The following is an 8,844-nucleotide window of genomic DNA, read 5'->3' as shown; positions in this document are numbered from 1 at the left end:
ACCAGCTCATCTCAAAATCTGTTTCAAGTCTGGAAGCTTCACTAACGAATGATGGTACATGGCAAACGGCCCCATGATAATATTAAAATGTTCTGCATAAATCTCCTCTAATAGTTATGACTACTCATTCTATGCGATATAGTGAAAGCGCACATTCTCAGATTTCAAATGGCTAGACTTTTTATGTTTAAATCTTTTTATTAAATTTGAACAACCAATACAAGCTGCAAAAGCCAGAGTGTGTGTACTTTGCCACATCCTAGCATCTTAGAAATACAATCAAGTAAAACCCTACCCCCTCCCATCCTGCTTCTCCCCTCGCAATACTAATCAGAAGATGATTATAGAATGCAATGTCCTTGGTGACAAACATCATCCAATGTCCTTGGTGACAAACATCATCCACCACCATCAATATATATCATCACCTGTGATGATATATATTGAAAGTATAAATCCCATATTTTCAAGAAAGACCGGTATTTCTTCTGTATCTCTATTTGTTCGACATACTTTTCCAATTGGCAGGTTTGAAAGGTCATAATCTTCAATTGTCCTATAGTAGGGAAGTCTCCTGTTGTCCTCTTTTGTAAGATACATTTCTTGGCCAGCAGGAGTACCTTTCTACACCATAATTTTATATAACCTGTTTGAAAAGTATAAGTGTGTAAATCATCAAATAATAACACTTTTAACATCAAAGGCTAGCGCCACCCCCATGACGTCTAACAACAAATTCCGCACATCTCTCCAGTAAACTTGAATATGCTCACACTCCCAGAAACTATGCCCCTATGTTCCCAACACTTGTTGACACTTCATGCATAATCCCAAAGTTACTAGGTTACATTTGAACGCTTGGGCTTGGGCATAAAACACTTTAAGTAAACTGTGTTTCTCTCAACTGAACACTGGCAGTGATATTACGGGTCTTTGAAAGACAGCTTGAGAGGAATTCACCTGTTATTCCAATACTTAACTCCCTATTCCAACTCAACACCACCTTCTCATAATCAGGCTCCAAATGGGGATTCCTTAACATTTTATTTCAAAAAGAAATGGAATGGCGATCAGGATCGTCTGCATTAGACAGTTCCAGTTGACTTTCTCTTTGATCACCTTGTAATGCTTCAAGATCTAGAGGCCTGAGGTAATGCACAGTTGGAAGTAGGAGAACCCCCCTGCCTTGGTGAAATGTCAAATTTGGAACAAATTTCAGTATAGGTAAAATTTAATTCTCTTCAGAAAGGACATGTTTTATAATTTGGATCCTTCTATGCACCAGTCCCAAAAGGTCTGAGATTGAGAACCCGGGCTAAAATCAGCATTCCCCAAGATGGATAGGAAATGAGATATATGGTAATCGACCTTTGTATGCCTACAATACCAATGCCATGTTTTTATTATTGGGACTATAAGAACACTTCACTGGAGATGTTTTGGCAAAGCTAAATATGATCTATGTAAAATATAGCGCAACTCTTGGGGAACGACCAGGCACTTCTCCATATCTAAGGGGGTGAAAAAAGTTGTCCCCATTAACCAATCTCCCATGTGTTTCATATTGTATACCCTATTCCTTATATTTGCTAATCCCAGCCCGACATGTTCCCATTTCCTCATTAACTGGGCCAAATGTATCCGAGGTCGGGTTCTGCACCACAAAAATTGATAGCTCCACTTAGCACTCCTCCATCCCCAGACGCGGCGGAAACCAGAGGTTTCCGCCGCGTCTGGGGATAGAGGTGTGCAGCAGTCGTAGCAGCCTTGGAATCTAAATCTGATAAAGTATATGATAAATTTGACAAGGTTTTTTTCACTTCTGGCTGAAGCTAGTAAAAAACTCAGGATGTGCAAGCACGCATATCCGATGTACAGGACCGCATACAGGCCCTGGAAACAGAAGCGGCCTCACTAAAGGCTGATCGGGACTCACAATCTTAAAAAGTAGACGATTTGGAAAATAGATCCTAGAGAGATAACTTGCATTTTATTGGGATTCCAGAACATATAAGCGATTCAGCTCTTTATAGAAGTAAATCAATATTAAGATCTAAATGCTTCATTCAATACTGAAAAGTGTAAATAAATCACAATTCTAAATTTTAAGAACTAATACCTCCCCACCCTTCCCTACATCCAGATCTGATCACCCCCACACTTCCATACATTCACACTCACCATCATTCATACAAACACTCATTAAAAACCACTAAAAAAAATCATATACAGAGAGTCCCGTGAACAATTTAAAAAAAACATTTCTTGAACAAACAAGGTACTTAGCTTATAATAATGTCCATTGGAAGTCCAAAATGTTCCAAATGTAATATTCAAAAAGATGGTATTCCAAAAATTGTTTTCCAAGAAGAAAGCTTTTGTATACAAGCACTCCTTTAGATCTTAATATTGATTTACTTCTTCTATAGGCTTTAACATTTATAAATGTGTTTTTTTCTATAGGCTTTAAAATTAATACATTTGTTTTTGTGCTTAAAATAATATTGATTGAATAAAGGGTAAGTTAGTTGGATTTACTTATTTTGGGCTGTTCCATTTTTTGTTTGAGACTACTATATATGCCAGATTGGGTGCCCACAGGAATCATCCCTTTGCTATAAGCTCTTCATACATTTCTTCCAAAGGTAGTAGAATCCTATCCCCCATTAATTTAAAGATTTCCCCAGAAAACCCATCAGGTCCTGGTATCTTCAAAAGCTGTGTTTGTTGGATTACCCGCTGAATTCCCTCTAGCTGAATTGGGGCATTCAACTCTTCCCTTTGGGAATCTTGTAACTTCGGCAGGTTAACCTTCTTTTAAATATTCATCAAATTTTCTTTCATCGACTTTGGAGTCACTATACAAGCTCTTATAAAATAAGCAAAATATTTCATCAATATCTTTGGTCAAATTTTTTATCTCACCTGAGTCTCCTTTCAATGCCCTAATATATCTCTGGCCATGCCAGTGTTTCGTTAGGTTTGCTAACATCCTTCCTGTTTTGTTACCATATTGATAGAATATCGTTTTATAATGTAGCAATGACTTCTGGGCCCACTTTTGTAAAAGGGAAGTGTAGTCTGGATTTCCAGAAATCTAATTTTGTTAGTGGGTGTCACCTGAGCTTCATATACACATTTTCCCCTTTTTAGTTGATTCGCCAAAAGTAGCACTCCTTTAAACAAGGCCTTCTTCTGGGCAGCAACATAAGATATAATTTCTCCTCATAGGACTACCTTAGCCGTTTCCCAAAAAAGAGTAGGTGTTTCCCTATGAAACACTGTCATTCTCTCATTGTCCTTCTCATACTCCTCCCACTTCCTGTGGATATTTTCCTTAAATCTAGGATCTTTATATAGATAGCTGGGAAACCTCCACAGAATACTTGTTTCAGCTGGACAAAACCCCTCTGAATCAAACCATACCATGGGTGGTCAGAAATTTCCAGTGGCCCAATCTCAACACATGTCAGTGAGAGCCAAATCACTTATATGCTCTGGAATTCCAATAATATGCAAGTTATCTCTGCTGGATCTATTTTCCAAATCGCCTACTTTTTAGATTGTGAATCCCGATCAGCTTTTAGTGAGGCTGCTTCTGTTTACACGGCCTGCACATGGTCCTCTACATCGGACACGCATGCTTGCACATCCTGAATTTTTTACTGGCTTCGGCCAGAAGTGAAAAAAAACTTCTTCAAATTCCCTTAATACCCTCAGATGTATCCAGACCAGCCCCACTGCTTTATCTAGTTTAAGTCTAGCTAGCTCCTCACATAGTTTTCTGAAAATCAATTGAGGTATAGCTAACTTCCAATCTTTATTTTATTCATTTATACTTTTCAGGCCATGACAGTTATCATTTTTATGCAAAATATTGTTTGAATATTTTGTTCCAGAATGGTTGCTACTCAACAAAATCCAAACATTACCTGATATTTGACTTCCAAAAGCCAAAATAAATTTAAATGAATAGACTTCAAAGTAAATATATGCACATTGTACTTTAATGTTGATACCTTCAAAAGTAACAAACTGGTAAGAGTTAAGATGGCTACTATCCTAATAAAATGGCATCTCTAGCAGGAACAAAGGCAAGAGAAATAAGGATAAAAGTTACTCTAGGTAGATGAAGATAAAACCATCGACGACGCTTTGACTTCTAAAGAAAATATTTACATTCATTTTTTTTCCATCATGTGTTATTGCGAGGAGCCTGTCATTCCATTCTGGTGGCCAAAGCAGGTTTTTCTGGAAGAAAGTGTGCTGTATCTCAGAAGGAGCACAGTTGGCCGTGCGCTGCAAGGTTGCCATGGCAAAGGCCTTTTGGCACTATTGGAGAGAGGATTTTACTGAAGAGAAGAATGAATGAGCATGTTAAACCTGCATACTATAACTTCCTGGTATGCAGGGGGGTACTGCTCCCAAGGGCTGTCAGCACTTCAGTACTTTACCTTTGAGGCTGGGTTAAGTGCTTTCATTCTTTCTCCCTCACATAGAATGCACATTGTTTTGACTATCCCAACCTCCCCCCCCCCCAATATTTTTGTCTTCTTCTGCTCTTGTTCTTCCTGTTAATGAGAATAAAAGTGCTGTTATCTATCAATAATGACTGGGGGCTGGGGGAAACATTCCCCAATAATTAATGATTGCATGCTTGAAAAGGAAATGCTTAATATGGAGGTCATTACTGCTATTATAAATAATTTTAAATAATGGAAAAATTGATGACTTTGTTTCAGCTCAAAAGGCATGTCGCCATGGCAATTCCTGTCTATTTACAGTGCAGTATGCTTAATGGCTCAATGCCAGCAAGAGCAATCAGAGATCAGTATTCATGTGTGAACATTCCATTAGAGTTATAGTAAACTGCAAAAGGAACATTTTATATGGACGAAAGGTATACAGAAGGGCAACAGAAATTATAAAGAACATGGAATAGCTCCCATATAAAGAGGTTACAGCTCTTCATCTTGGAGAAGGGATGCGATGGAAGTTTATAAAATCATGAGTGGGGTGGAATAAGTTAATAGGGAACAGTTATTTACCATTTCCATTCACAGTAGGACTAGGGGCCACTTCATCCAGATAAAATAAATGTAAGTACATTTTTCAGTCAATAGAGGTAGATTTTAAAAGCACGGTGCTCGCATCAATTGGGGGATTCACGCACAAGTTGGTCTTACGAGCACCGACCCAATTTTAAACGCCACCCAGATGCACGCGAATCGCCCGCTGTATGCACATCTCACCCGATTTCAAAAAGGGGCATTTTGGGGCATGGACAAGAGATGTGCACTTGCCCTGGTGCGTGCTCAGATCCTCTGCCATGTAACTTTACTTCTGCTATGGAGGAGGTGTAACTGTAAAAACCAAACAAAAAACAGCCATTTCAGAGGGGTTTAAAGGGTCTGGAATAACTGGGGAGAGGCTTGGAGGGCCTAGCTCAACACTGGCTAAACTGGTCATGGTGTGGACATGCACCGGTTTTAAAAATACCCTGACTTACGTGGTAGAATCCTAATTTTCGTGCCTGGGCGCATGCACATGTGCTCCCTCCAGCCTATTTTATAATTGCCAGGTCTTACTGCTGGAAGTGAACAATAGGGAATAAATCTCCCTATTATGATTTTGTAGATGCTTCCAAGACATGTGGATTGGCCACTCTCAAACACAAACTGCTGGACTTAATGGGCAGTTGGTCTGATCTAACAAGATATTTCTTATGTAAAATATATTTTTCGTAGGAAGGGTGTTTGAGAAGCCCTTGGACGTTTATCATATGATCGTTAGTATTATGTGAGTAGTGAACTGTTTTATAGCAAATATCATGGACTGAAATGCAAAGACAGAAGTAGGATACTCAGCTTTAAGGAATTGCCTTATTTTGATGAGGGGTAACCACCCCCTTCTCCAATAAGATATTGCATTTAAGATGCTCTGTTTTGCATACGTTTGGTATGTGTTGCAGGATCTTGGGTAACGTTTGAGCAAAGTGGATAAAAATGGAATGAGTAGGAGTTGCAGAAGTCCTCCTTCAATTAAATTATCCTTGTTTGATAGCAAAAAAAACCCCCAATCACACCTCTTTATTGGGTATCAATTAATTTCTGCCGTAATGAGAATTCGGCCCCAGGTCATGTTTAATTTATGCAATCACTTGGGAAACCATTATAAAAGTTGCATTTATCACTAGGTGAGCTCTGCGAAGAGGGTCATAGGCTATCTTTGATATTCCCTTCTCTCCAGCTGAATTTTTATTGCACATAAAGCTAAGCTGGTGATAGAGGATTCTAAAGGTAACATGCAGAGACGCTCTCAGATATACATAAATGCATAGCAGTGAGATTGGCAGGTACCGGGAAATGTTAGAAACTCAAACAGTAATTCTATATTGGGAATTAAACAGAAGGCAGAAAGGAAAGGAAGATGACAATATTTAACTGCTGACAGGATTTATTTAAGGCTTTTTATCCTCAGGACTACTACCTTAAATCCGCTAGTTTCAACCAGCATTTTAATGATTCTCTCTATTTTTGCACTCACTTTTATTTATTTATTTATTTATAGCATTTTGCCAATCTTCGTGGGCAACCTGCTTCTCTCTCCTGCGGTCCAGTGGCTTCCTTTCTCAGGTTTTCATCAGGAATCCAGCCAGCATGAAAGCCCACTCCTCCTACTTTGTGCCTATAAGATAGCCTTTCTGCGAAGAATCAGAGCCACAGGAATAATGAGAACAAGATTCATTTTAAAGAAGGTCATTAAGGTTGAAAGAACATCTTAAAATGCATCATTCTGAAACACTAGGGTGTTCTGGGCTGTACCACTGGCTCCCTCTTCTGTAGAAAGTTGAAACTTTCGGAGGATCCGGCTTGTTAACTTTTACCAAATGAATCCATCAACTCGAAGGGGATATGAACTTCGTGGCTTTGCGGTGCTTTATGTTGCAATGAAACTGTACTGGCTTTCAGAGCTTAGAAGACTAACAGAAGCGTTGCTTACCTGGATTTTTTTTTTTCTTAATGCAGGTTTTCTACCTCTATGAATATGCTAGAGGCTAAAACTGCTCTTTTCACCAAAATGTGCGCACAGCATCGTGCAAGGTGTTATGTGCTTTGGTTCATGCAGAGATGACATATATTAAACAGGTAAATCCACTATGGGGAGGGACACTTTTAGACAGTTGCTGATGCATGGAAGACAAAAAAAAATAAAAATAAAAAGTTTTACTCATGGATTATGCCTCCCAGGCATAACTAGAGTAGAAAAACTGCCTCCTCCTTTTAGTTACTTGCACTTGCTCATTATTAAAGGCTGAGGGAGCTGTCACAGACTGTTGACAAATACATTACAGCAAAGTTGTGTTAAGTGAAAGTTATTTAAGAATAATCCAGCCCTTGCACAATAATTCCTTTCAGAAGAATGTGCTAGCAAGCCTCTGACAGGGTTTTGAGAACCTGCTACAGGTGCAAATTTACACACAGATCCTACAACAATTCCTAATGAGAAGCTGCAGGGGCTTTGATTATCCTCCACCGCCTGTCTCTTTGCACCTTGACTGACAGCCAATTATGCTGGTGCCATTTTTTTTTTTTTTTATGGCAGTGGGGATTTAATCTCCCAGATGGAAAGCAAATCAATTTGCCCAGCCACTGCAGCTGAGGCGGTGTTCTGGTTCAATTTAATTTATTCTCCTAAGCCTAAAATGTCTCTTCACTTCAAGGTAGAAAAATATCCCATTTCCTGGCTCCATCAGAATAGGACAGATGCATGAAAGGTCTGGGGGGGTACCCTGGGTAAACTGGGCAATGTTGTAAAAAATTAATTCTTTAACCTAAAACAGCAATGTTACCTTTAGACTTCTTGAACGCTGTTCTTTTTGCCTTCATTTTTTCAGCCACCTCCTTAGAGAACCAGATCAGTTTCTTTTTCTTCTTACTCTTCTTTACTTTCCTAACATAAGAACATAAGAAAATGCCATACTGGGTCAGACCAAGGGTCCATCAAGCCCAGCATCCTGTTTCCAATAGTGGCCAATCCAGGCCATAAGAACCTGGCAAGTACCCAAACACTAAGTCTATTCCATGTAACCATTGCTAATGGCAGTGGCTATTCTCTAAGTGAACTTAATAGCAGGTAATGGACTTCTCCTCCAAGAACTTATCCAATCCTTTTTTAAACACAGCTACACTAACTGCACTAACCACATCCTCTGGCAACAAATTCCAGAGTTTAATTGTGCGTTGAGTAAAAAAGAACTTTCTCCGATTAGTTTTAAATGTGCCCCATGCTAACTTCATGGAGTGCCCCCTAGTCTTTCTACTATCCGAAAGAGTAAATAACCGATTCACATCTACCCGTTCTAGACCTCTCATGATTTTAAACACCTCTATCATATCCCCCCTCAGTCGTCTCTTCTCCAAGCTGAAAAGTCCTAACCTCTTTAGTCTTTCCTCATAGGGGATTTGTTGCCTTGGTAATAGCTCCTTTTAATTTGGCCCACTGTTGTTCCACCTCACCCACTGTCTCCCAGTCTTCCAGTTCTTCCTCCAGGTAGGTCCCCATTTTGACAAAGTCCGTATTTGTGAAATTCAAAACTCAGGTCTTTGTGCGACTTCTCTGCATCCTATTTGCAATATCGAACCACACCGTCTGATGATCACTGGTGCTTAGGTGAGCCCTTATCCGAACATCAGAGACATTATTCTCATTGGTGAGCACTAGACTGAGGTCACACCCTCCCTCGCGGGCTCCATTGCCATTTGTTTGAGCAGAGCCCCTTGAAGGGCACCCACTGTCTCTCTACTCCTCGTGGATTCCGCAGGGGGGATGCTGCAACCCACA

General features: G+C 39.6%; 1 long non-coding RNA gene across 2 annotated transcripts; it reads right to left on the bottom strand.

Moving 5' to 3' along the window:
- Positions 1–274: 274 nt before the first annotated feature.
- Positions 275–7,914, bottom strand: LOC115079992. Of its 2 annotated transcripts, none has more exons than XR_003853477.1 (3): positions 7,853–7,914; positions 4,180–6,703; positions 275–646 (listed from the first exon to the last, which is right to left on the bottom strand). It is a non-coding gene; the product is annotated as an uncharacterized LOC115079992 (long non-coding RNA). The 2 variants fall into 2 exon arrangements; XR_003853478.1 differs by having other exon boundaries at positions 277–646; positions 6,547–6,703.
- Between the last annotated feature and the right edge of the window lie 930 nt (positions 7,915–8,844).

This window comes from Rhinatrema bivittatum, chromosome 18 (assembly GCF_901001135.1).
Source record: "Rhinatrema bivittatum chromosome 18, aRhiBiv1.1, whole genome shotgun sequence".
Lineage (NCBI taxonomy): Eukaryota > Metazoa > Chordata > Amphibia > Gymnophiona > Rhinatrematidae > Rhinatrema > Rhinatrema bivittatum.
The sequence above is the reverse complement of the archived record's forward strand: the minus strand, read 5'-3'. Positions and strand labels throughout refer to the sequence as shown.